Consider the following 24,048-nt stretch of genomic DNA (forward strand, 5'->3'; position numbering starts at 1 on the left):
TTTTCCTATAAAAGGAGGCCTGAGGCGACCAGGAGGAGGATTCGGCTTTTTGGAGCTCCTCACGCCCCATAGCTAGCTCAAGAACACAGATATACAATCCACCAAAGCAGGAGTAGGGTTTTACGCATCCCCGCGGCCTGAACCTGGATAAACGAACCGTGCGCTATCTGTTTGATCCGCTCTTCTCACGACCCCACGCCCCGCAACCGTAGTAGGGATTCTTGTGATCCCATAGGTGTCGTTCCCATCGATAATACCACTGCTTGGTTCTACGGTAGGGTGCGTCGACTGCAAATTAAAATTTCCTACGCGCAGAACAACCAAGAACATGCTACGGGAGAAGGATCACAGTTCGTTACCACTAGACACGCAGTGCCGTGCAGCGGAAGAAGAGTTGGGGCAGCGCGTTCGCGTGGATCGTCTCCTCCTCGTCTGATCTCCCTCGTACAGCCGGTGGTCAGTTCCCACGTACAGGTTCATCGGAGCGGCGCAAGTGCACCGCCTCTAAGGGTATCCACGCGTGCAGGAGGAATGTCATGCGGTGGACTGCTAGGTCCGATCACACAACCGGTGGCGAGTGGAGGTGTCTATTCGCAACACATGCAAATCGTAGTGACAGCGCCGAAGCGATCAGCCGCATGAGTGTGCGGCACCTCCACTATATATAGGTGTCCGTCGCGGGCTCAACACTTGGGCCTCGCACGGACCCTAAAGCCCATAAGACTACTCAGCCACAATCTGAATACAGTTCGGATCACATCCGACCAGTGTCCTCGGATCCGACCTCGTAGGTTCCTTCCCTTAAGCGCGCGACCCCTTAGGTTCAAGTCGGCTTGGTCGCAGTTCGGATCACCTCCGAACTGCACGGTTGGTAGCGGCCTCTAGCAAGGCTTGCCGAACACCAAGCAGACTATGAAGCTGGTTAGCAAACCTGTACATCACACTTCCATTCCTTTTGCCACGCGATATATGTTGTCGAGCTCAAGGCGAGTCTGTCATCCTTGTGCTAGCCTGACCTCTTTCTTGTTTCAGTGATGCCGACCACAAACAGGATTATCTCATAATCCTTGTCGCATGGCCATGCTTATCCTGGTCGGATCACACGAGGGGCCCATAGTATATCTCTCCTGATCGAAGGGGCAAATCCCATCTTGCTCGACCACGTCTCGCAGCATGGTTCTGGACAAACCCAAAACCTACCTTTATAACTACCCAGTTATGGAGTAGCGTTTGGTCGGCCCAAAGCAAGTATGTCACCATCCCGAGTACATGTGTCAGCTCAGATCTTAGGACACAGAACATATGTTGTACTAGAGACTCACAGATGACATATCGCTGCGTCTCATAGTTGGGTCTGTCCGACTTGGACCTTATCTCAACTCGGATCCGACTACGTCGAATCCGACCAGATCCTTCCAAGTCCATATTATCCGGTTAGCATCCAATGCTCCATGGCTAGTGAGACTAAGCCATCGACCGTGGCATATGCTAGTCTAGTTGGCTGCGCGTCCACACAGCCCTTTCGACTAGGGACCTTTTAGGACAGTCATTATACAATGCATAGTCCCACAAACAAGTCACGTACTTGCTGATACACATCATTGATAATGTCCAAGGACTATCTTTATTCATAAACACATAGGAAATATCATTATACATGATTGCCTCTAGGGCATATCTCCAACAAAGTCCCTCGTACCTACACAAAACAATAGCTCAACGCAACCAACGCGCTTAGGGGTTGTCAATCCCTTCATGGTCACTTACGAAAGTGAGATCTGATAGAGATGATAAATAATATTTTTGGTATTTTTGGTATAAAGATGCAAAGTAAAAAGTAAAAGCAAAGCAATAATAAAGTGATGGAGATTGATATGATAAGAAACAGACCCGGGGGCCATAGGTTTCACTAGTGGCTTCTCTCAAGAGCATAAGTATTCTACGGTGGGTGAACAAATTACTGTTGAGCAATTGACATAATTGAGCATAGTTATGAGAATATCTAGGTATGATCATGTATATAGGCATCACGTCCGAGACAAGTAGACCGAAATGATTCTGCATCTACTACTATTACTCCACTCATCGACCGCTATCCAGCATGCATCTAGAGTATTAAGTTAAAAACAGAGTAACACCTTAAGCAAGATGACATGATGTAGAGGGATAGTTTCATGCAATATGATAAAAAAACCATCTTGTTATCCTCGATGGCGACGATACAATACGTGCCTTGCTGCCCCTTCTGTCACTAGGAAAGGACACCGCAAGATTGAACCCAAAGCTAAGCACTTCTCCCATGGCCAGAACAACCAATCTAGTAGGCCAAACCAAACTGATAATTCGAAGAGACTTGCAAAGATAACCAATCATACATAAAAGAATTCAGAGAAGATTCAAATATTATTCATAGATAAACTAGATCATAAACCCACAGTTCATCGGTCTCAACAAACACACCGCAAAAAGAAGATTACATCGAATAGATCTCCACAAGAGAGGGGGAGAACATTGTATTGAGATCCAAAAAGAGAGAAGAAGCCATCTAGCTACTAGCTATGGACCCGTAGGTCTGAAGTAAACTACTCACACTTCATCAGAGAGGCTTGGATGATGATGTAGAAGCCCTCTGTGATCGATGCCCCCTTCGGCGGAGCTCCGGAACAGGCCCCAAGATGGGATCTCGTGGATACAAAAAGTTGCGGTGGTGGAATTAGGTTTTTGGCTCCGTCCCCGATCGTTTGGGGGTACATGGATATATATATGGGCGGAAGAAGTACGTCGGTGGAGCTCCGAGGGGGCCACGAGGCAGGGGGCGCGCCCTAGGGGGCGCCCCCCACCCTCGTGACCACCTCGTGGATTTCTTGACGGGGGGTCCAAGTCTTCTGGATATTATCTGATGAGAAAATCATGTTTCCGAAGATTTTATTCCGTTTGGAATCCGTTTGATATTCTGTTTCTCCGAAACACAGAAATAGGCAAAAAAACAGCAATTCTGGGATGGGCCTCCGGTTAATAGGTTAGTCCCAAAAATAATATAAAAGTGGAAAGTAAAGCCCAATATAGTCCAAAACAATAGATAATATAGAATGGAGCAATCAAAAATTATAGATACGTTGGAGACGTATCAAGCATCCCCAAGCTTAATTCCTGCTCGTCCTCGAGTAGGTAAATGATAAAAAGAGAATTTTTGATGCGGAGTGCTACTTGGCATAATTTTAATGTAATTCTTCTTAATTGTGGTATGAATATTCAGATCCTAAAGATTCAAGACAAAAGTTCATATTGACATAAAAATGATAATACTTCAAGCATACTAACTAAGCAATTATGTCTTGTCAAAATAACATGGCCAAAGAAAGTTCATCCCTACAAAATCATATAGTTTAGTCATGTTTCATTTTTGTCACACAAGAATGCTCTCATCATGCACAACCCCGATGACAAGCCAAGCAATTGTTTCATAATTTAGTAATCTCAAACCTATAAACTTTCACGCAATACATGAGCGTGAGCCATGGATATAGCACTATGGGTGGAATAGAATATAGTGAGGCGGTTACGTGTAGAAGACAAAAAAGGAGAAAGTCTCACATCAACGAGGCTAATCAATGGGCTATGGAGATGCCAACCGATTGATGTTAATGCAAGGAGTAGGGATTGCCATGCAACAGATGCACTAGAGCTATAAATGTATGAAAGCTCAACAAAAGAAACTAGTGGGTGTGCATCCAACTTGCTTGCTCACGAAGACCTTGGGCACTTGAGGAGGCCCATTGTTGGAATATACAAGCCAAGTTCTATAATGAAAAATTCCCACTAGTATATGAAAGTGATAACATGAGAGACTCTCTACTATGAAGATCATGGTGCTACTTTCAAGCACAAGTGTGGTAAAAGGATAGTAACATTGTCCCTTCTCTCTTTTTCTCTCATTTTTTGGGCCTTTTCTTTTTTTTGTGGCCTTTCTTTCTTTTTTTGGGCCTTCTCTTTTTTATGGCCTTTCTATTTTATCTATTTATTCCTCACTTGGGACAATGCTCTAATAATTATGGTCATCACACTTCTATTTATTTACAACTCAATGATTACAACTCGATACTAGAACAAGATGACTCTATATGAATGCCTCCGGCAGTGTACCGGGATATGCAATGAATCAAGAGTGACATGCATGAAAGAATTATGAGCGGTGGCTTTGCCACAAATACGATGTCAACTACATGATCATGCAAAGCAATATGACAATGATGATGCGTGTCATAATAAATGGAACGGTGGAAAGTTGCATGGCAATATATCTCGGAATGGCTATGGAAATGCCATGATAGGTAGGTATGGTGGCTGTTTTGAGGAAGATATAAGGAGGTTTATGTGTGAAAGAGCGTATCATATCACGGGGTTTGGATGCACCAGCGAAGTTTGCGCCAACTCTCAATGTGAGAAAGGGCAATGCACGGTACCGAAGAGGCTAGCAAGGATGGAAGGGTGAGAGTGCGTATAATCCATGGACTCAACATTAGTCATAAAGAACTCACATACTTATTGCAAAAATCTACAAGTCATCAAAAACCTCGTCACTACGCGCATGCTCCTAGAGGGATAGATTGGTAGGAAAAGACCATCAGTCGTCCCCGACCGCCACTCATAAGGAAGACAATCAAATAACACCTCATGTTTTAAATTTGTTGCATAACATTTACCATATGTGCATGCTACGGGACTTGCAAACCTCAACACAAGTATTTATCAATTTGACAACTACTCAACTAGCATGACTTTGATATTATTACCTCCATATCTCAAAACAATCATCAAGCATCAAACTTTTCTTAGTATTCAACACACTCATAAGAAAGTTCTATTATTAATCTTGCATACCAAGCATATTAAGATTTTAAGCAAATTACCATGCTATTAAGACTCTCAAAATAATCTAAGTGAATCATGAGAGATCAAAAGTTTCTATAAAACAAATCCACCACCGTGCTCTAAAAGATATAAGTGAAGCACTAGAGCAAAACTATAAAGCTCAAAAGATATAAGTGAAGCACATAGAGTATTCTATCAAATTCCAAATCATGTATGGCTCTCTCAAAAGGTGTGTACAGCAAGGATGATTGTGGTAGACTAACAAGCAAAGACTCAAATCATAAAAGACGCTCCAAGTAAAACACATATCATGTGGTGAATAAAAATATAGCTCCACGTAAAGTTAGCGATAGAAGTAGATGAAAGATGGGATGCCTTCCGAGGCATCCCCAAGCTTTGGCTTTTAGGTGTCCTTAGATTATCTTGGGGGTGCCATGGTCATACCCAATCTTAGGCTCTTGCCACTCCTTGTTCCATAGTCCATCAAATCTTTACCCAAAACATGAAAACTTCACAACACAAAACTTAAAGTAGAAAATCTCGTGAGCTCCGTTAGCGAAAGAAAACAAAAGACCACTTCAAGGTACTGTAATGAACTCATTCTTTAATTATATTGGTGTTATACCTACTGTATTCCAACTTCTCTATGGATTATAAACTATGTTACTAGCCATAGATTCATCAAAATAAGCAAACAACACACGAAAAACAGAATCTATCAAAAACAGAACAGTCTGTAGTAATCTATAGCTAGCGCAAGATCTGGAACCCCAAAAATTCTAAACTAAATTGCTGGACATGAGGAATTTATCTATTAAACATCTAAAGAAAGAATTAACTAAATAGCTGAAGGAAATATGCCCTAGAGGCAATAATAAAGTTATTATTTATTTCCTTATATCATGATAAATGTTTATTATTCATGCTAGAATTGTATTAACCGGAAACATAATACATGTGTGAATACATAGACAAACATAGTGTCACTAGTATGCCTCTACTTGACTAGCTCGTTGATCAAAGATGGTTATGTTTCCTAACCATAGACATGAGTTGTCATTTGATTAACGGGATCACATCATTAGGAGAATGATGTGATTGACTTGACCCTTTTTTGTTAGCTTAGCACTTGATCGTTTAGTTTGTTGCTATTGCTTTCTTCATGACTTATACATGTTCCTATGACTATGAGATTATGCAACTCCCGTTTACCGGAGGAACACTTTGTGTGCTACCAAACGTCACAATGTAATTGTGTGATTATAAAGGTGCTCTACAGGTGTCTCCGAAGGTACTTGTTGGGTTGGCGTATTTCGAGATTAGGATTTGTCACTCTGATTGTCGAAGAGGTATCTCTGGGCCCTCTCGGTAATGCACATCACATAAGCCTTGCAAGCATTGCAACTAATAAGTTAGTTGCGGGATGATGTATTACGAAACGAGTAAAGAGACTTGCCGGTAACGAGATTGAACTTGGTATTGAGATACCGGCGATCAAATCTCGGGCAAGTAACATACCGATGACAAAGGGAACAACGTATGTTGTTATGCGGTCTGACCGATAAAAGATCTTCGTAGAATATGTGGGAGCCAATATGAGCATCCAGGTTCCGCTATTGGTTATTGACCGGAGACGTGTCTCGGTCATGTCTACATTGTTCTCGAACCCGTAGGGTCCGCACGCTTAACGTTACGATGACAGTTTCATTATGAGTTTATATATTTTGATGTACCGAAGGTTGTTCGGAGTCCCGGATATGATCACGGACATGACGAGGAGTCTCGAAATGGTCGAGACATAAAGATCGATATATTGGACGGCTATATTCGGACACCGGAAGTGTTTCGGGTGATTTCGGAGAAAACAGGAGTGTCGAAAGGGTTACCGGAACCCCCCGGGGAAGTATTGGGCCTTAGTGGGCCTGAGGAGAGAGAGAGGGCAGCAGCCCAGGAGGTGGCGCGCCCCCTCCCATGGGGAGTCTGAATTGGACTAGGGGAGGGTGGCGCGGCCCCTCTTTCCCTCTCCCTCTCTTTCCTTCCCCCTTCCCTCTTCCTAGTTGGACTAGGAAAGGGGAGTCCTACTCCTACTAGGAGGAGGACTCCCCCCTCCTTGGCGCGCCACAAGGGCCGGCCGGCCTCCCCCCTTGCTCCTTTATATACAGTGGCAAGGGGGCACCTCTAGACACACAAGTTGATCTTCATGGTCGTTCTCTTAGCCGTGTGCGGTGCCCCCCTCCACCATAATCCTTGATAATATTGTAGCGGTGTTTAGGCGAAGCCCTACGATGGTAGAACATCAAGATCGTCACCACGCCGTCATGCTGACGGAACTCTTCCCCGACACTTTGCTGGATCGGAGTCCAGGAATCTTCATCGAGCTGAACGTGTGCTAGAACTCGGAGGTGTCGTAGTTTCGGTGCTTGATCGGTCGGGCCGTGAAGATGTACAACTACATCAACCGCGTTGTGCTAACGCTTCCGCTTCCGGTCTACGAGGGTACGTAGACAACACTCTCCCCTATCGTTGCTATGCATCACCATGATCTTGCGTGTGCGTAGGAAATTTTTTGAAATTACTACATTCCCCAACAATAGCACTTTCCAAATAAAAATGACAGCAGTTCTCATGAGCGCTAAAGTTTCTGTTTTTTACAGCAAGTTCAACAAGACTTTCCCCAAGTCTTCCCAATGGTTCTACTTGGAACAAACACTAATTAAACACAAAAAACACAACCAAAACAGAGGCTATATAAGTTATTTATGACTAAACAGGAGCAAAAAGCAAGGAATAAAAATAAAATTGGGTTGCCTCCCAACAAGCGCTATAGTTTAACGCCCCTAGCTAGGCATAACAAGCAAGAATAGATCTAGGTATTGCCATATTTGGTAGGCAATTCTTCAATGAGGCATCTATCTCCTTTAGGAATTTCTTTCTTTCTAGTGATTATCAAACTCTTAGGCACAAGATTGAAAAATTCATTTGTAGCAATTCGTTCCTTAATGATAGCAAAAAGATTGGGATGAATACTTATAGATTTAAGATCCGCAGTTTCCTTACTAGAGGATTCACCCTTATTTTTAGGAACATACATAAGCTTGGCAATTTTAGTAGGAGGACTTGGAGTATTCTTTACGGAAGAAAAAGCGGTTCCCAAGTTTGTAATGATACCCTCAAGTTTATCGATTCTAGTGGAATCTAGATTTATGTTTTCATTAACTATGGGTTCCTCTTCCTTAATATTTTTCAAAGTCATTCCTACCTTAGATCCATATTGGGTAATTTGATTGTGCATCTTTTTATCTAGATTTACAATTAATTCAATGGTAGCAACTTTATTTTCAATAGTTTCAAGTCTTTGCATAACATGCTCCAAAGTTAACATAGTTCCATTAACCAAAATAGGTGGTGAGCCAAATAAATCTATCATAGCATTATAAGAATCAGAAGTATGGCTACCCAAGAAATTCCCTCTGGTAATGGTATCAAGGATATATCTATACCAAGGACTAGCACCTACATAAAAAATGCGGAGAAGAACTGAAGTAGATTGCTTCCTGGTAGATCTATTTTGAGAATTGCAAATTCTATACCAAGCATCTTTTAGATTTTCTCCCTCCCTTTATTTAAAATTTAGAACTTCATTCTCGGGAGACAACGGAGAATATATGGGACGAGCCATGACGACAAGCAAACAAAATAACACACGAGCAAACAAAAGGCAAAAGGGCAAAAAGAGGCAAATCGAGAAAGAGAGGGAGGATAGAGAGAGAGGGCGAATAAAACGGCAAGGGTGAAGTGGGGGAGAGGAAAACGAGAGGCAAATGGCAAATAATGTAATGCGGGAGATAGGGATTGTGATGGGTACTTGGTACGTTGACTTTTGCGTAGACTCCCCGGCAACGGCGCCAGAAATTCTTCTCGCTACCTCTTGAGCACTGCGTTGGATTTCCCCGAAGAGGAGAGGATGATGCAGCAAAGTATCGTAAGTATTTCCCTCAGTTTTTGAGAACCAAGGTATCAATCCAGTAGGAGGCTACGCTTCAAGTCCCTTGTACCTACACAAAACAATAGCTCAACGCAACCAACGCGCTTAGGGGTTGTCCATCCCTTCACGGTCACTTACGAAAGTGAGATCTGATAGAGATGATAAATAATATTTTTGGTATTTTTGGTATAAAGATGCAAAGTAAAAAAGTAAAAGCAAAGCAATAATAAAGTTATGGAGATTGATATAATAAGAAACAGACCCGGGGGCCATAGGTTTCACTAGTGGCTTCTCTCAAGAGCATAAGTATTCTATGGTGGGTGAACAAATTACTGTTGAGCAATTGACATAATTGAGCATAGTTATGAGAATATCTAGGTATGATCATGTATATAGGCATCACATCCGAGACAAGTAGACCGAAACGATTCTGCATCTACTATTATTACTCCACTCATCAACCGCTATCCAGCATGCATCTAGAGTATTAAGTTAAAAACAGAGTAACGCCTTAAGCAAGATGACATGATGTAGAGGGATAGTTTCATGCAATATGATAAAAAGCCCATCTTGTTATCCTTGATGGCAATGATACAATACGTGCCTTGCTGCCCCTTCTGTCACTGGGAAAGGACACCGCAAGATCGAACCCAAAGCTAAGCACTTCTCCCATGGCAAGAACAACCAATCTAGTAGGCCAAACCAAACTGATAATTCGAAGAGACTTGCAAAGATAACCAATCATACATAAAAGAATTCAGAGAAGATTCAAATATTATTCATAGGTAAACTGGATCATAAACCCACAGTTCATCGATCTCAACAAACACACCACAAAAAGAAGATTACATCGAATAGATCTCCACAAGAGAGGGGGAGAACATTGTATTGAGATCCAAAAAGAGAGAAGAAGCCATCTAGCTACTAGCTATGGACCCGTAGGTCTGAAGTAAACTACTCACACTTCATCAGAGAGGCTTGGATGATGATGTAGAAGCCCTCCGTGATCGATGCCCCCTCCGGCGGAGCTCCGGAACAGGCCCCAAGATGGGATCTCGTGGATACAGAAAGTTGTGGTGGTGGAATTAGGTTTTTGGCTCCGTCCCCGATCGTTTGGGGGTACATGGATATATATAGGTGGAAGAAGTACGTCGGTGGAGCTCCAAGGGGCCCACGAGGCAGGGGGCGCGCCCTAGGGGGGCGCCCCCCACCCTCGTGACCACCTCGTGGCTTTCTTGATAGGGGGTCCAAGTCTTCTGGATATTATCTGATGAGAAAATCACGTTTCCGAAGATTTTATTCCGTTTGGAATCCGTTTGATATTCTGTTTCTCCGAAACACAGAAATAGGCAAAAAAACAGCAATTCTGGGATGGGCCTCCAGTTAATAGGTTAGTCCCAAAAATAATATAAAAGTGGAAAGTAAAGCCCAATATAGTCCAAAACAGTAGATAATATAGAATGGAGCAATCAAAAATTATAGATACGTTGGAGACGTATCAATTGACATGTGTTGTCATTTGATGAACGGGATCACATCATTAGAAAATGATGTCATGGACAAGACCCATCTGTTAGCTTAGCATAATGATCGTTTAGTTTTATTGCTATTGCTTTCTTCATGACTTATACATGTTCCTCTGACTATGAGATTATACAACTCCCGAATACCGGAGGAACACCTTGTGTGCTATCAAACATCACAGCATAACTAGGTGATTATAAAGGTGCTCTATAGGTGTCTCCGATGGTGTTTTTTGAGTTGGCATAGATCGAGATTAGGATTTGTCACTCCGTGTATCGGAGAGGTATCTCTAGGCCCTCTCGGTAATGCACATCACTATGAGACTTGCAAGCAATGTTAATAATGAGTTAGTTACAGGAGATGCATTACAGAACGAGTAAAGAGACTTGCAAGTAACGAGATTGAACTAGGTATGAAGATACTGACGATCAAATCTCGTGCAAGTAACATACCGATGACAAAGGGAGCAACGTATGTTGTTATGCGGTTTGACCTATAAAGATCTTCGTAGAATATGCAGGAACCAATATGAGCATCCAGGTTCTTGGTTATTGACAGGAGATGTGTCTCGGTCATGTCTACATAGTTCTCAAACCCATAAGGTCCGCACGCTTAACGTTTGATGATGATTTGTATTATGAGTTATGTGATTTGATGACCGAAGCTTGTTCGGAGTCCCGGATGAGATCACGGACATGACGAGGAGTCTCGAAATGGTCGAGAGGTAAAGATCGATATATTGGAAGGTTATATTCGGACACCGGAATGGTTCCGAAGTGTTTCGGGTGTTTTTCGAAGTACCGGGAGGTTACCGGAACCCCCCGGGGATAGTGGGCCTTAATAGGCTTTAGTGGAAAGGAGAGAAGGGCCGCAAGGGGTGCCCCCCATGGCTGGTCCGAATTGGACTAGGAGGGGGCGGCGCCCCCCTCTTTCCTTCTCCCTCTCTTCCTCCTTCCCTCTCTCTCCCTCTTGGAAAAGGAAGGGGACTCCAACTAGGATTGGGAATCCTAGTTGGACTCCCATATGGCGCACGCCCCTCCTAGGCCGGCCTCCTCCTCCACCCTCCTTTATATACGTGGGCATGGGGCACCCCAAAGCACAGCAGACAATCTCTTAGCCGTGTGCGGTGCCCCCCTCCACGGTTCAACACCTCGGTCATATCGTCGTAGTGCTTAGGTGAAGCCATGCGCTAGTAGCTTCATCATCACCGTCGCCACACCGTCATGGTGACGGAACTCTCCCTCGTCCTCAACTGGATCAAGAGCTCGAGGGACGTCATCGTGCTAAACGTGTGCTGAACACGGAGGTGCCGTACATTCGGTACTTGGATCAGTTGGATCGTCAAGACGTTCGACTACATCAATTGTGTTAACCTAACACTTCCGCTTTCGGTCTACGAGGGTACGTGGACACACTCTCCCCATCTCGTTGCTATGCATCTCCTAGATAGATCTTGCGTGATCATAGGAAATTTTTGAAATACTGCGTTCCCCAACAATAACTACTCAAAAGATGTTACAAACATATCACACAAAACATGGGCTAACACAAACAAGACAATGATCTTGAACCATGATGCAACATAGAATATAACTGCTAATTGTAGGCCTACATCAAGGAATTTGCCACAAGCATGATTATGTTCTAAAATAATGTACCAACTCACGACAACTAATCTTCTTATCTAAATAGCTCGTCCCACTAACCTATTTATCTTAACATGCAAGTTGAAGGAAATATGCCCTAGAGGCAATAATAAAGTTGTTATTTATATTTCCTTATATCATGATAAATGTTTATTATTCATGCTAGAATTGTATTAACCGGAAACTTAGTACATGTGTGAATACATAGACAAACAGAGTGTCACTAGTTTGCCTCTACTTAACTAGCTCGTTGAATCAATGATGGTTATGTTTCCTAACCATAGACATGAGTTGTCATTTGATTAACAGGATCACATCATTAGAGAATGATGTGATTGACTTGACCCATCCGTTAGCATAGCACGATGATCGTTTAGTTTGTTGCTATAGCTTTCTCCATAACTATACATGTTCCTATGACTATGAGATCATGCAACTCCCGAATACCGGAGGAACACTTTGTGTGCTACCAAACGTCACAATGTAACTAGGTGATTATAAAGGTACTCTACAGGTGTCTCCGATGGTGTTTGTTGAGTTGGCATGGATCAAGATTAGGATTTGTCACTCCGATTGTCGGAGAGGTATCTCTAGGCCCTCTCGATAATACACATGAAGGAAATATGCCCTAGAGGCAATAATAAAGTTATTATTTATTTCCTTATATCATGATAAATTTTTATTATTCATGCTAGAGTTGTATTAACCGGAAACATAATACATGTGTGAATACATAGACAAACAGAGTGTCACTAGTATGCCTCTACTTGACTAGCTCGTTGATCAAAGATGGTTATGTTTCCTAACCATAGACATGAGTTATCATTTGATTAACGGGATCACATCATTAGGAGAATGATGTGATTGACATGCCCCATTCCGTTAGCTTAGCAAACGATCGTTTAGGTTGTTGCTATTGCTTTCTTCATGACTTATCCATGTACCTATGACTATGAGATTATGCAACTCCCGTTTACCGGAGGAACACTTTGTGTGCTACCAAACGTCACAACGTAACTGGGTGATTATAAAGGTACTCTACAGGTGTCTCCGAAGGTACTTGTTGGGTTGGCGTATTTCGAGATTAGGATTTGTCACTCCGATTGTCGGAGAGGTATCTCTGGGCCCTCTCGGTAATGCACATCACTTAAGCCTTGCAAGCATTGCAACTAATGAGTTAGTTGTGGGATGATGTATTACGGAACGAGTAAAGAGACTTGCCGGTAACGAGATTGAACTAGGTATTGAGATACCGACGATCGAATCTCGGGCAAGACATACCGACGACAAAGGGAACAACGTATGTTGTTATGCGGTCTGACCGATAAAGATCTTCGTAGAATATGTGGGAGTCAATATGAGCATCCAGGTTCCGCTATTGGTTATTAACCGGAGACGTGTCTCGGTCATGTGTACATAGTTCTCGAACCCGTAGGGTCCGCACGCTTAATGTTTCGATGACAGTTATATTATGAGTTTATATGTTTTGATGTACCGAAGGTTGTTCGGAGTCCCGGATGTGATCACGTACATGACGAGGAGTCTCAAAATGGTCGAGACATGAAGATTGATATATTGGAAGCCTATGTTTGGATATCGAAAGTGTTCCGGGTGAAATCGGGATTTTACCGGAGTACTGGGAGGTTACCGGAACCCCCCGGGAATCTAATGGGCCTTAGTGGGCCTAGGTGGAAGAGAGGATAGGCGGCTAGGGCTGGGCCGCACGCCCCTCCCCCCCAGTCCGAATAGGACAAGGAGAGGGGGGCGGCGCCCCCCCCCCTTCCTTCTTCTCCGCCACTCCTTCCCCCTCCCAAGTCCTAATCCAACTAGGAAGTAGGACTCCTCCCGGCGCGCCCTCTCCCTTGGCCGGCCGCACCCCCCCTTGCTCCTTTATATACAGGGGCAGGGGGCACCCTAGAGACACAACAATTGATCATTGATCTCTTAGCCGTGTGCGGTGCCCCCCTCCACCATAGTCCACCTCGATAATACTGTAGCGGTGCTTAGGCGAAGCCCTGCATCTGTAGAACATCAACATCGTCACCACGTCATCGTGCTGACAAAACTCTCCCTCAACACTCAGCTAGATCAGAGTTTGAGGGACGTCATCGGGCTGAACGTGTGCTGAACTCGGAGGTGTCGTGCGTTCGGTACTTGATCGGTCGGGTCGTGAAGACGTATGACTACATCAACCGCGTTGTGCTAATGCTTCCGCTTTCAGTCTACGAGGGTACGTGGACAACACTCTCCCCTCTCGTTTCTATGCATCACCATGATCTTGCGTGTGCATAGGAAATTTTTTGAAATTACTACGTTCCCCAACAGTGGTATCAGAGCCAGGTTTTATGTGTTGATGTTATATGCACGAGTAGAACACAAGTGAGTTGTGGGCGATATAAGTCATACTACTTACTAGCATGTCATACTTTGGTTCGGCGGTATTGTTGGATGAAGCGGCCCGGACCGACATTACGCGTACGCTTACGCGAGACTGGTTCTATCGACGTGCTTTGCACATAGGTGGCTGGCGGGTGTTAGTTTCTCCAACTTTAGTTGAACCGAGTGTGGCTACGCCCGGTCCTTGCGAAGGTTAAAACAGCATCAACTTGACAAACTATCGTTGTGGTTTTGATGCGTAGGTAAGAATGGTTCTTGCTAAGCCCGTAGCAGCCACGTAAAACTTGCAACAACAAAGTAGAGGACGTCTAACTTGTTTTTGCAGGGCATGTTGTGATGTGATATGGTCAAGCAAATGATGCTAAATTTTATTGTATGAGATGATCATGTTTTGTAACCAAGTTATCGGCAACTGGCAGGAGCCATATGGTTGTCGCTTTATTGTATGCAATGCAATCGCCCTGTAATGCTTTACTTTATCACTAAGCGGTAGCGATAGTCATGGAAGCATAAGATTGGCGAGACGACAACGATGCTACGATGGAGATCAAGGTGTCGCGCCGGTGACGATGGTGATCATGAAGGTGCTTTGGAGATGGAGATCACAAGCACAAGATGATGATGGCCATATCATATCACTTATATTGATTGCATGTGATGTTTATCTTTTATGCATCTTATCTTGCTTTGATTGACGGTAGCATTATAAGATGATCTCTCACTAAATTTCAAGATAAAAGTGTTCTCCCTGAGTATGCACCGTTGCCAAAGTTCGTCGTGCCCAGACACCATGTGATGATCAGGTGTGATAAGCTCTACGTCCATCTACAACGGGTGCAAGCCAGTTTTGCACACGCAGAATACTCGGGTTAAACTTGACGAGCCTAGCATATGCAGATATGGCCTCGGAACACTGAGACCAAAAGGTCGAGCGTGAATCATATAGTAGATATGATCAACGTAGTGATGTTCACCATTGAAAACTACTCCATTTCACGTGATGATCGGTTATGGTTTAGTTGATTTGGATCACGTGATCACTTAGAAGATTAGAGGGATGTCTTTCTAAGTGGGAGTTCTTAAGTAATATGATTAATTGAACTTAAATTTATCATGAACTTAGTACCTGATAGTATCTTGCTTGTCTATGTTTGATTGTAGATAGATGGCCCGTGTTGTTGTTCCGTTGAATTTTAATGCATTCCTTGAGAAAGCAAAGTTGAAAGATGATGGTAGAAATTACACGGACTGGGTACGTAACTTGAGGATTATCCTCATTACTGCACAGAAGAATTACATCCTGAAAGCACCGCTGGGTACCAGGCCAGCTGCAGGAGCAACACCAGATGTTATGAACGTCTGACAGAGCAAAGCTGATGACTACTCAATAGTTCAGTGTGCCATGCTTTACGGCTTAGAACCAGGACTTCAACGACGTTTTGAACGTCATGGAGCATATGAGATGTTCCAGGGGTTGAAGTTAATATTTCAAGCAAATGCCCGGATTGAGAGATATGAAGTCTCCAATAAGTTCTATAGCTGCAAGATGGAGGAGAATAGTTATGTCAACGAACATATACTCAAAATGTTTGGGTATCATAATCACTTGACTCAACTGGGAGTTAATATTCCTGTTGATAGTGTCATTGACAGAGTTCTTCAATCACTGCCACCAAGCTACAAGAGCTTCATGATGAACTATAACATGCAAGGGATGGATAAGACGATTCCCGAGCTCTTCGCAATGCTAAAGGCTGCGGAGGTAGAAATCAAGAAGGAGCATCAAGTGTTGATGGTCAATAAGACCGCCAGTTTCAAGAAAAAGGGCAAAGGGAAGAAGAAGGAGAACTTCAAGAAGAATAGCAAGCAAGTTGCTGCTCAGGAGAACAAACCTAAGTCTGGACCTAAGCCTGAAGCTGAGTGCTTCTACTGCAAGCAGACTGGTCACTGGAAGCGAAACTGCCCCAAGTATTTGGCGGATAAGAAGGATGGCAAGGTGAACAAAGGTATATGTGATATACATGTTATTCATGTGTACCTTACTAGAGCTCGAAGTAGCACCTGGGTATTGTTGGGTTTCGTAGTAATTTCAAAAAAATTCCTACGCACACGCAAGATCATGTGATGCACAGCAACGAGAGGGGAGAGTGCTGTCTACGTACCCACGCAGACCGACTGCGGAAGCGTTGACACAACGTAGAGGAAGTAGTCGTACGTCTTCACGATCCAACCGATCAAGCACCGAAACTACGGCACCTCCGAGTTCGAGCACACGTTCAGCTCGATGACGATCCCCGGACTCCGATCCAGCAAAGTGTTGGGGAAGAGTTCCATTAGCACGCCGGCATGGTGACGATCTTGATGTACTACAGCAGCAGGGCTTCGCCTAAACTCCGCTACAGTATTATCGAGGACTATGGTGGCTGGGGGCACCGCACACGGCTAAGGAATAGATCACGTGGATCAACTTGTGTGTTTCTGGGGTGCCTCTGCCTCAGTATATAAAGGACTAGAGGGGGGAGGCTGGCCGGCCAAGCTTGGCGCGCCAGGAGAGTCCTACTCCCTCTGGGAGTAGGATTCCCCCCCCCCCAATCCTAGTTGGAATAGGATTCGCGGAGGGGGAAAAGAGAGAGGGGGGGCCGGCCACCTCTCCTAGTCCTAATAGGACTAGGGGAAGGGGGAGGCGCGCAGCCCATGTAGGGCTGCCTCTTCTCTTTTCCACTAAAGCCCATCATGGCCCATTTAGCTCCCGGGGGGTTCCGGTAACCTTCCCGGTAATCCGGTAAAATCCCGATTTCACCCGGAACACTTCCGATATCCAAACATAGGCTTCCAATATATCAATCTTTACGTCTCGACCATTTCGAGACTCCTCGTCATGTCCGTGATCACATCCGGGACTCCGAACAACCTTCGGTACATCAAAATGCATAAACTCATAATATAACTGTCATCGTAACCTTAAGCGTGCGGACCCTACGGGTTCGAGAACAATGTAGACATGACCGAGACATGTCTCCGGTCAATAACCAATAGCGGGACCTGGATGCCCATATTGGCTCCTACATATTCTACGAAGATCTTTATCGGTCAGACCGCATAACAACATACGTTGTTCCCTTTGTCATCGGTATGTTACTTGCCCGAGATTCGATCGTCGGTATCCCATACCTAGTTCAATCTCGTTGCCGGCAAGTCTCTTTACTCGTTCCGTAATACATCATCTCGCAACTAACTCATTAGTTGCAATGCTTGCAAGGCTTATGTGATGTGCATTACCGAGAGGGCCCAGAGATACCTCTCCGACAATCGGAGTGACAAAACCTAATCTCGAAATACGCCAACCCAACATGTACCTTTGGAGACACCTGTAGTACTCCTTTATAATCACCCAGTTACGTTGTGACGTTTGGTAGTACCCAAAGTGTTCCTCCGGTAAACGGGAGTTGCATAATCTCATAGTTACAGGAACATGTATAAGTCATGAAGAAAGCAATAGCAACATACTAAACGATCGGGTGCTAAGCTAATGGAATGGGTCATGTCAATCAGATCATTCTCTTAATGATGTGATCCCGTTAATCAAATAACAACTCATTGTTCATGGTTAGGAAACATAACCATCTTTGATTAACGAGCTAGTCAAGTAGAGGCATACTAGTGACACTTTGTTTGTCTATGTATTCACACATGTATTATGTTTCCGGTTAATACAATTCTAGCATGAATAATAAACCTTTTATCATGATTATAAGGAAATAAATAATAACTTTATTATTGCCTCTAGGGCATATTTCCTTCAGTCTCCCACTTGCACTAGAGTCAATAATCTAGATTACACCGTAATGATTCTAACACCCATGGAGCCTTGGTGCTGATCATGTTTTGCTCGTGGTAGAGGCTTAGTCAACGGGTCTGCAACATTCAGATCCGTATGTATCTTGCAAATCTCTATGTCTCCCACCTGGACTAGATCCCGGATGGAATTGAAGCGTCTCTTGATGTGCTTGGTTCTCTTGTGAAATCTGGATTCCTTTGCCAAGGCAATTGCACCAGTATTGTCACAAAAGATTTTCATTGGACCCGATGCACTAGGTATGACACCTAGATCGGATATGAACTCCTTCATCCAGACTCCTTCGTTCGCTGCTTCCGAAGCAGCTATGTACTCCGCTTCACATGTAGATCCCGCTACGACGCTTTGTTTAGAACTGCACCAACTGACAGCTCCACCGTTTAATGTAAACACGTATCCGGTTTGCGATTTAGAATCGTCCGGATCAGTGTCAAAGCTTGCATCAACGTAACCTTTTACGGCGAGCTCTTTGTCACCTCCATATACGAGAAACATATCCTTAGTCCTTTTCAGGTATTTCAGGATGTTCTTGACCGCTGTCCAGTGATCCACTCCTGGATTACTTTGGTACCTCCCTGCTAGACTTATAGCAAGGCACACATCAGGTCTGGTACACAGCATTGCATACATGATAGATCCTATCGCTGATGCATAGGGAACATCTTTCATATTCTCTCTATCTTCTGCAGTGGTCGGGCATTGAGTCTTACTCAATTTCACACCTTGTAACACAGGCAAGAATCCTTTCTTTGCTTGATCCATTTTGAACTTCTTCAAAATTTTGTCAAGGTATGTTGTTTGTGAAAGTCCAATTAAGCGTTTTGATCTATCTCTATAGATCTTTATGCCTAATATGTAAGCAGCTTCACCGAGGTCTTTCATTGAAAAACTCTTATTCAAGTATCCCTTTATGCTATTCAGAAATTCTATATCATTTCCAATTAGTAATATGTCATCCACATATAATATCAGAAATGCTACAGAGCTCCCACTCACTTTCTTGTAAATACAGGCTTCTCCGAAAGTCTGTATAAAACCAAATGCTTTGATCACATTATCAAAATGTTTATTCCAACTCCGAGAGGCTTGCACCAGTCCATAAATGGATCGCTGGAGCTTGCACACTTTGTTAGCTCCCTTTGGATCGACAAAACCTTCCGGTTGCATCATATACAACACTTCTTCCAGAAATCCATTCAGGAATGCAGTTTTGACATCCATCTGCCAAATTTCATAATCATAAAATGCAGTAATTGCTAACATGATTCGGACAGACTTAAGCATCGCTACGGGTGAGAAGGTCTAATCGTAGTCAATCCCTTGAACTTGCCGAAAACCTTTCGCGACAAGTCGAGCTTTGTAGACAGTAATATTACCGTCAGCGTCAGTCTTCTTCTTGAAGATCCATTTATTCTCAATTGCTTGCCGATCATCGGGCAAGTCAACCAAAGTCCATACTTTGTTCTCATACATGGATCCCATCTCAGATTTCATGGCTTCAAGCCATTTTGCGGAATCTGGGCTCACCATCGCTTCTTCATAGTTCGCAGGTTCATCATGATCTAGTAGCATGACTTCCAGAACAGGATTACCGTACCACTCTGGCGTGGATCTCACTCTGGTTGATCTACGAGGTTCAGTAGTATCTTGATCTGAAGTTTCATGATCATTATCATTAGCTTCCTCACTAACTGGTGTAGGTGTCACTGGAATAGTTTTCTGTGATGTACTACTTTCCAGTAAGGGAGCAGGTACAGTTACCTCGTCAAGTTCTACTTTCCTCCCACTCACTTCTTTCGAGAGAAACTCCTTCTCTAGAAAGTTTCCGAATTTAGCAACAAAAGTCTTGCCTTCGGATCTGTGATAGAAGGTGTATCCAATAGTTTCCTTTGGATATCCTATGAAGACACATTTCTCCGATTTGGGTTCGAGCTTATCAGGTTGAAGCTTTTTCACATAAGCATCGCAGCCCCAAACTTTTAGAAACGACAACTTTGGTTTCTTGCCAAACCACAGTTCATAAGGCGTCGTCTCAACGGATTTTGATGGTGCCCTATTTAACGTGAATGCGGCCGTCTCTAGAGCGTATCCCCAAAACGATAGCGGTAAATCAGTAAGAGACATCATAGATCGCACCATATCTAGTAAAGTACGATTACGATGTTCGGACACACCATTACGCTGTGGTGTTCCGGGTGGCGTGAGTTGCGAAACTATTCCACAATTTTTCAAATGTACACCAAACTCGTAACTCAAATATTCTCCTCCACGATCAGATCGTAGAAACTTTATTTTCTTGTTACGATGATTTTCAACTTCACTCTGAAATTCCTTGAACTTTTCAAATGTTTCAGACTTATGTTTCATTAAGTAGATATACCCATATCTGCTTAAGTCATCTGTGAAGGTGAGAAAATAACGATATCCGCCACGAGCCTCAATATTCATCGGACCACATACATCTGTATGTATGATTTCCAACAAATCTGTTGCTCTCTCCATAGTACCGGAGAACGGTGTTTTGGTCATCTTGCCCATGAGGCACGGTTCGCAAGTACCAAGTGATTCATAATCAAGTGGTTCCAAAAGTCCATCAGAATGGAGTTTCTTCATGCGCTTTACACCGATATGACCTAAACGGCAGTGCCACAAATAAGTTGCACTCTCATTATCAACTCTGCATCTTTTGGCTTCAACATTATGAATATGTGTGTTACTACTATCGAGATTCAACAAGAATAGACCACTCTTCAAGGGTGCATGACCATAAAAGATATTACTCATATAAATAGAACAACCATTATTCTCTGATTTAAATGAATAACCGTCTCGCATCAAACAAGATCCAGATATAATGTTCATGCTTAACGCTGGCACCAAATAACAATTATTAGGTCTAATACTAATCCCGAAGGTAGATGTAGAGGTAGCGTGCCGACTGCGATCACATCGACTTTGGAACCGTTTCCCACGCGCATCGTCACCTCGTCCTTAACCAATCTTCGCTTGATCCGTAGTCCCTGTTTCGAGTTGCAAATATTAGCAACAGAACCAGTATCAAATACCCAGGTGCTACTGCGAGCATTAGTAAGGTACACATCAATAACATGTATATCACATATACCTTTGTTCACCTTGCCATCCTTCTTATCCGCCAAATACTTGGGGCAGTTCCGCTTCCAGTGACCAGTCTGCTTGCAATAGAAGCACTCAGTTTCAGGCTTAGGTCCAGGTTTGGGTTTCTTCTCTTGAGTAGCAACTTGCTTGCCGTTCTTTTTGAAGTTCCCCTTCTTCTTCCCTTTGCCCTTTTTCTTGAAACTAGTGGTCTTGTTGACCATCAACACTTGATGCTCCTTCTTGATTTCTACCTCCGCAGCTTTCAGCATCGCGAAGAGCTCGGGAATAGTCTTGTTCATCCCTTGCATATTATAGTTCATCACGAAGCTCTTGTAGCTTGGTGGCAGTGATTGAAGAATTCTGTCAATGACGCAATCATCTGGAAGATTAACTCCCAATTGAATCAAGTGATTATTATACCCAGACATTTTGAGTATATGCTCACTGACAGAACTGTTCTCCTCCATCTTGCAGCTATAGAACTTATTGGAGACTTCATATCTCTCAATCCGGGCATTTGCTTGAAATTAACTTCAACTCCTGGAACATCTCATATGCTCCATGACGTTCAAAACATCGTTGAAGTCCCGATTCTAAGCCGTAAAGCATGGCACACTGAACTATCGAGTAGTCATCAGCTTTGCTCTGCCAGACGTTCATAACATCCGGCGTTGCTCCTGCAGCAGGCCTGGCACCCAGCGGTGCTTCCAGGACGTAATTCTTCTGTGCAGCAATGAGGATAATCCTCAAGTTACGGACCCAGTCCGTGTAATTGCTACCATCATCTTTCAACTTTGCTTTCTCAAGGAACGCATTAAAATTCAACGGAACAACAGCACGAGCCATCTATCTACAATCAAACATAAACAAGCAAGATACTAATCAGGTACTAAGTTTCATGATAAATTTAAGTTCAGTTAATCAAATTAATTAAAGAACTCCCACTTAGATAGACATCCCTCTAATCCTCTAAGTGATTACGTGATCCAAATCAACTAAACCATAACCGATCATCACGTGAGATGGAGTAGTTTTCAATGGTGAACATCGTTATGTTGATCATATCTACTATATGATTCACGCTCGACCTTTCGGTCTCCGTGTTCCGAGGCCATATCTGTATATGCTTGGCTCGTCAAGTATAACCTGAGTATTCCGCGTGTGCAACTGTTTTGCACCCGTTGTATTTGAACGTAGAACCTATCACACCCGATCATCACGTGGTGTCTCAGCACGAAGAACTTTCGCAACGGTGCATACTCAGGGAGAACACTTCTTGATAATTTAGTGAGAGATCATCTTATAATGCTACCGTCAATCAAAGCAAGATAAGATGCATAAAAGGATAAACATCACATGCAATCAATATAAGTGATATGATATGGCCATCATCATCTTGTGCTTGTGATCTCCATCTCCGAAGCACCGTCGTGATCACCATCGTCACCGGCGTGACACCTTGATCTCCATCGTAGCATCGTTTTTGTCTCGCCAAGCTTATGCTTCTACGACTATCACTACCGCTTAGTAATAAAGTAAAGCATTACATCGCGATTGCATTGCATACAATAAAGCGACAACCATATGGCTCCTGCCAGTTGCCGATAACTCGGTTACAAAACATGATCATCTCATACAATAAAATTCAGCATCATGTCTTGACCATATCACATCACAACATGCCCTGCAAAAACAAGTTAGACGTCCTCTACTTTGTTGTTGCAAGTTTTACGTGGCTGCTACGGGCTTAAGCAAGAACCAATCTCATCTACGCATCAAAACCACAACGATAGTTTGTCAAATAGACTCCGTTTTAACCTTCGCAAGGACCGGGCGTAGCCACACTTGGTTCAACTAAAGTTGGGGAGACAGTTGCCCGCAAGCCACCTATGTGCAAAGCACGTCGGGGGAACCGGTCTCGCGTAAGCGTACGCGTAATGTTGGTCCGGGTCGTCTCGTCCAACAATGTCGCCGAACCAAAGTATGACATGCTGGTAGGCAGTATGACTTATATCGCCCACAACTCACTTGTGTTCTACTCGTGCATATAACATCAACATAAAAAACCTAGGCTCGGATGCCACTGTTGGGTTTCGTAGTAATTTCAAAAAAATTCCTACGCACACGCAAGATCATGTGATGCACAGCAACGAGAGGGGAGAGTGATGTCTACGTACCCACGCAGACCGACTGCGGAAGCGTTGACACAACGTAGAGGAAGTAGTCGTACGTCTTCACGATCCAACCGATCAAGCACCGCAACTACGGCACCTCCGAGTTCGAGCACACGTTCAGCTCGATGACGATCCCCGGACTCCGATCCAGCAAAGTGTCGGGGAAGAGTTCCGTCAGCACGACGGCATGGTGACGATCTTGATGTACTACAGCAGTAGGGCTTCGCCTAAACTCCGCTACAGTATTATCGAGGACTATGGTGGCTGGGGGCACCGCACACGGCTAAGGAATAGATCATGTGGATCAACTTGTGTGTTTCTGGGGTGCCTCTGCCTCAGTATATAAAGGACTAGAGGGGGGAGGCTGGCCGGCCAAGCTTGGCGCGCCAGGAGAGTCCTACTCCCTCTGGGAGTAGGATTCCCCCCCCCCCCAATCCTAGTTGGAATAGGATTCGCGGAGGGGGGAAAGAGAGAGAG

The sequence above is a fragment of the Triticum aestivum genome, chromosome 5A (genome assembly GCF_018294505.1).
Source record: "Triticum aestivum cultivar Chinese Spring chromosome 5A, IWGSC CS RefSeq v2.1, whole genome shotgun sequence".
Classification (NCBI taxonomy): domain Eukaryota; kingdom Viridiplantae; phylum Streptophyta; class Magnoliopsida; order Poales; family Poaceae; genus Triticum; species Triticum aestivum.